Source organism: Acipenser ruthenus, chromosome 42 (genome assembly GCF_902713425.1).
Source record: "Acipenser ruthenus chromosome 42, fAciRut3.2 maternal haplotype, whole genome shotgun sequence".
NCBI lineage: Eukaryota > Metazoa > Chordata > Actinopteri > Acipenseriformes > Acipenseridae > Acipenser > Acipenser ruthenus.
Window position 1 is genome coordinate 2,759,250 of NC_081230.1, and position 6,000 is coordinate 2,765,249.

Here is a 6,000-nt window from a genome sequence, read left to right on the forward strand (position 1 = left end):
CTGGGAGAATGTCCTTTGGACAGATGAGTCAAAACTGGAGCTTTTTGGCAAGTCACATCAGCTTTATGTTCACAGACGAAAAAATGAAGCTTTCAAAGAAAAGAACACCATACCTACAGTGAAACATGGAGTAGGCTCGGTTATGTTTTGGGACTGCTTTGCTGCGCCTGGCACAGGGTGCCTTGAATCTGTGCAGGGCACAATGAAATCTCAAGACTATCAAGGCATTCTGGAGCGAAACGTACTGCCCAGTGTCAGAAAGCTCTGTCTCAGTCGCAAGTCATGGGTCCTCCAACAGGATAATGACCCAAAACACACAGCTAAAAGCACCCAAGAATGGATAAGAACAAAATATTGGACTATTCTGAAGTGGCCTTCTATGAGTCCTGATCTGAATCCTATCGAACATCTATGGAAAGAGCTGAAACTTGCAGTCTGGAGAAGGCACCCATCAAACCCGAGACAGCTGGAGCAGTTTGCTCAGGAAGAGTGGGCCAAACTATCTGTTAACAGGTGCAGAAGTCTCATTGAGAGCTACAGAAAATGTTTGATTGCAGCGATTGCCTCTAAAGGTTGTGCAACAAAATATTAGGTTAGCGGTCCCATCATTTTTGTCCATGCCATTTTCATTTGTTTTATTATTTACAATATTATGTTGAATAAAAAATCAAAAGCAAAGTCTGATTTCTATTAAATATGGAATAAACAATGGTGGATGCCAATTAACTTGAATATGACAAAAGTATTTGAGAAAATTGTGCATTCTTCGTTTTTTGTGGAGAGGTACCAACAAATTTGAGCACGTCTGTACAGGCAGGTCTGTCTGTCAATTCAATAAATCACTCATTTCATTCCATTGGTGGCTGTCTCCTTTCTGAAATATTACACATAAAACTGACTGACATAACGTAAATACCAAAAAATATGAATACATATTTACCTGTCTGTTCAATGATTGAGCTGCTCTAAGAAGGGAATAATCCTGAACACTTTCAGCAATGCTGCACTCTGTACTGTACATTGAACCAGCACTGCTAAACACACCCCACTTTATAGTGTAATAGAGCTATAAAGACTGAAACAAATATACAGGCAGTCGTAAAAGATGCACTCTGATTGCTTAGTCACTTTCCATGTTAAACTGTGACAATATCAAGCACAAAGTCACACTTCTGAACTGCATCTTAAACACGGACTGCCTCATATGGGTTTATATAGAAATCATAGCAGCTTTGCAGTTGAAAAACATCATGAGCAGTGCATGGGTTAGGGTTATAGAGAGAAGCTGGTTGAAATGGCTCAGTGTGTGGAGCAGTGCATGGGTTAGGGTTAGGGTTATTGAAAGAAGCTGGTTGAAATGGCTCTCAGTGTGTGTTGCAGTGCATGGGTTAGGGTTAGGGTTACATAGAGAAGCTGGTTGAAATGGCTCTCAGTGTGTGTTGCAGTGCATGGGTTAGGGTTATAGAGAGAAGCTGGTTGAAATGGCTCTCAGTGTGTGTTGCAGTGCATGGGTTAGGTTTAGGGTTATAGAGGGAAGCTGGTTGAAATGGCTCTCAATGTGTGTTGCAGTGTATGGACAATGGCAGGACACAATATTGATTCATTGCAATTGTAAGCAGAGAGCCTGTGGAGGCTGGCCTAAGGTCTGTCGGATTTAAGTGAATCAGAGGCAAGTCCAGTCGACCCACTGCTGAATAATAATCCGAATCAGAACCAGAATTTCACTGACCTTTACTATGCTGTGGATCCCACAAGGACAGCAAGACAATTAAGAGAAACTGTACCCGACACATTTCAAACTCTCTGCAGCATATTATTAAAACAATAATAATCATCCGTTGTCTGTAGGTAAACCAGTGTAAATTTCATATCTTCCACAACATGGATTTAGCCCCATAGCATGAAAGCCACTGAATAAATGAAAGCTGCACTGCTTTTGAATTTCAAAATTAATTCCTGTCTGACTTTTAACAAAACTGGATTTCTGACTGTATGCTTGGAGAATGCTTTTAAAATTGGATTGCAGTTTCCATTGTAGTATCACCACATATGAACTGAGTAACGTAGGATTACTATAGCCTACTGCAGAATGATAATAATAATTTCAGACATTATCAAGGTTATGAAGTTTGCTGTGTATCACTCCACGCCTCTGAAGAGTAGCCAGTGTGACTGACATACAGAGCAGCCAATAGAAATCAGGGGCGTGCCCAAAACAAATGCTGAAACATCACTGAAAATGAGGGTTTAGTATTTCCCAAACCGCAGCCAGAAAGTGTAACATTTTCTCATTTAGTTTAGGATTTACGTGTTTACATTAACATCATTGTATTTAGGCTGCAAGCTCTATAGCTGCCCAGCCAATGGGAGTGGAGAGGAGGGGCGGAGACAGCAGTGATTCTGTCTTTGTTATGTAGAGAGAGGCAAGCAGCTTGACAGAGTGCTCAGAGTTATTCAGCGCTACTAGTTTAAAGTGCTGATTGTAACTATTAAAGATTCTAGTTTGTCATAAATATTAGAGCTGCACAGGGTGTTTAGTGCTGGACCTGTGAACAAGCTCGAGTCTTAACCTCAGAAGCTCGATAGTGTTCACAAACAGACTCCTCTCCAGATCAATGATAATCTATGCTATCGAGTCAAACCCCATAGATTATCATTGAGGAGAGGAGTCTGTTTGTGAATGCTATCGAGTCAAACCCCATTCACAAACAGGCTCCTCTCCTCAATGATAATCTATGGGGTTTGACTCGATAGCGTTCACAAACAAGCTCCTCTCCTCAATGATAATCTATGGGGTTTGACTCGATAGCGTTCACAAACAGGCTCCTCTCCTCAATGATAATCTATGGGGTTTGACTCGATAGCGTTCACAAACAGGCTCCTCTCCTCAATGATAATCTATGGGGTTTGACTCGATAGCGTTCACAAACAGGCTCCTCAATCATCTCAATCACAGACTGAGTCTTCATTGCATTGCTCTTTCTCACTGTAAACCACATCCCATTGACCAGTATCACTTCTCATCTCAATCACAGACTGTCTTCATTGCATTGCTCTTTCTCACTGTAAACCACATCCCATTGACCAGTATCACTTCTCATCTCAATCACAGACTGTGTCTTCATTGCATTGCTCTTTCTCACTGTAAACCACATCCCATTGACCAGTATCACTTCTCATCTCAATCACAGACTGTGTCTTCATTACATTGCTCATTAACAAACCCAGTCTAAGTGCTCTGGCTTTTCTGTTCCGTACCACATCATGGATCGTTATCGCTGTGTTCCCTGTTTGACAATGTGGGCAATAATCCTTCCACTATCAGTGCACTAGAGCAGACATTTTGAAAAAAGCTTTGAAACACACTTTAAAGTGTAAAAAGTTGTCAGGATGTCAGGATGTTTCCTACAGATGTCAGGACTGCCCAGTCCCTGACCACATTCCGGCGCCTCCTTAAGACTCACCTCTTCAAACAGCACCTGTAGAACTCCTCTGTTGTATCCTGGGACACTATCACCCTTCATTTAAATATGCTTTATTTTGCTCTTATCTGCCCCCTATTTTACTGCATTTAATCCTGTACCTCAGAATATTGTAATCTCCCAAGTGTTTAATCTGTAGTATTTTGTACTTAATCATATCCTGATGTAACTATCACTACTTAATCATATCCTGATGTAACTTTCACTATTATCTGCTGTATTATTGAATTGTGGTTTGTCACACTTGAGAATTATTGTATTTCTTGTTCTTATTGTATGACTTATATTGTAACACTTGAATGTATTTGTATTTGCTTGCGATTGTAAGTCGCCCTGGATAAGGGCGTCTGCTAAGAAATAAATAATAATAATAATAATAATAACAATGAAAAGAATAATTACAGGTACGTATTTAAACAGCTGTAGCAGCACGTGGGGACGGGTAACGTTAGATTATTCAGAACCACACTACTTACTGTTGAAGAGAGCTGTTCTATTAGCTATTGTAACTTTAAACACACAGATTTAGAGTCTGCTTACCTGCTTTCACTTTCACCTGCACTCTGTCCTTGTGCTTCAGTTCAGCTCTTTAATAATAAATAGAAGCAGCTTTTTAAACCACATCAGTACAGCTGAGTTTAGATATGAGATGTGTATTCTAAAGATTTACACACTCTGTAAAGAACTTCCCATCTGTTTAATCAGCTTTCTAGCCTGAAGTAGCCCGTCTAAAGCTAAAGTACAGGTCAAAGTACAATTCCTGGTTTTATTGCACCGTTACCTGAGAAACAGCCCTTGAGGAACACGCCCACACACTGTCTGCCAGTGAAAGAATGTGTACCTGCTTCAGACACACCTCATAAAACTAACCAACACATGATCCTTTTCACAGAACTGGAGCTCATGAGTGATTTAAAGATGTGTAAATGTGTAACACAGACACTAATACTAAATAGTGATAACCTGGCATATGCATTCCCATTGAGATTACAGGAGAGTGGGAAAAGAGAAGGACAGTGGAGGGGAGAGAGGGAAGGCGACAGAGGGTGGAAGAGCGTGGAAGGGAGATGGGTTTGAGGGACAGGAGAACACTGAATGAAACAGGGAGGGGAGAAGAGAGAAGAAGAGGTTAGGGTTTGAAGAGAGAAGGAGGGAAAGGCAGATCCGGATTCCTAAACTCTTACAATGTTGTTCTAAAAAAATGCTCATGCCAAAGTATAACAGAGAGGTGCAGGAAAAAGTGAACTGAAGGTGTTAAAAGCTATGGGTTAATATTACTGCACATGTGGTTTCTGTTCTCAAAATAAGCTTGAAACAGCAGTGCCTAGTAACCAACTCCCTGAAAAGAAATGAATGAGAGCTAGAGGAGGATATGAAACGTTAATCACAGAAACTATCAACAGTGTCCTGAGGAGATAGGATGGAGGATCGTAAAATAGGCTGTAAAATATGCTGTAAATAAGTTGTAAAGTAAGCTGAATAAGGATTTTAGATCACAAGGTCACGTAGTGAGAGGGTGTGTAAGAAGTGAGTGAGGAATAGGTTAGTGAGCAGCCGTAGAAGAGGAGCAGCGATAGAAGACCATCTGTTCCAGTGCCTCTGTGTGTCTATGCCTCTGTGTGTCTGTGTTAGGTTGCTATCGTGTTGAGATATGTTTCATTATTATTAATGGTATGTGTGACTTTCAAAGATAAGTAAAAACAACAAAAGAAATCACCAGGCCTACATATTAACAGTAACACAACCTCAAAGCCCTGCACAGCGGTGATTCTAGAGGATAGCACATCAAGGGGCACCACTTCATTATGGAGGGGCACACCTTTTTTGTGTCTACAGTGTTTTCCACATACAATAAAATGCCCCACAAAAACAAATGTGTAGATTAAAAAGAATAACCTGAAGCAAAACACCATGAAATGATGTTAAAAACACACAATGTGGACCTTCCTGCAATTGAATGAACCCCCTACTGCAGTATAAACCTGGACACATATAGTATTGCTATTAAATGAATAGCAATAAAGAACAAAGTGCAATACATGTATACACAAATATATATTGTGACAGAGTAGGGGGAGGAAAAGGAAAAAATGTAGTCCTAGAGAAAACAGCAAGACTACATTACCCAGAAGGCAACAGGGCTGCAGAGGAAATGGGAAGCACCCGAGACCAATTAAGCCCTGCATAGGAGCAGGAGAAGCCCTGCAGTCAGGGCTGATGGAGTAGCAGCTGTAGGCAGAGTGGCTGAAGCACAAGCCAGCTGCTGAAGAGCCCTGAAGAAGGTACTGTGTGTGAACTGTGTGTTTAAAAAGGGGCTTGGTTTGGCTGGTAAACGGCTTAGCCGTCCAGCCATAGTTAGTTGCTGGAGGAAGTTTTAGTTAGTGCTCCGAAAAGGAGTTAGGTTTTTGTTTTGTTTACTTTTTGTTATTGTAAATAATAAAAGTGCTAAAGTACCTTTCTGTGTCTGGCTCTGTGTTAAAAGTGTGAAAAGTAAACCTCAGCAGTTAGGCTACATTTA

General features: G+C 40.8%; 1 protein-coding gene across 1 annotated transcript in view; it reads right to left on the reverse strand.

The window, feature by feature from the left end:
- The window catches only part of LOC117414328 (E3 ubiquitin-protein ligase TRIM21-like), a 50,129-nt gene extending 45,928 nt beyond the window's left edge, over nt 1-4,201 (reverse strand). The window contains exon 1 of the mRNA XM_059011653.1: nt 4,023-4,201. The gene's annotated coding sequence lies outside the window, so the exon portion shown is untranslated. The remainder of the gene's footprint in view (nt 1-4,022) is intronic.
- Nucleotides 4,202-6,000: the final 1,799 nt, after the last annotated feature.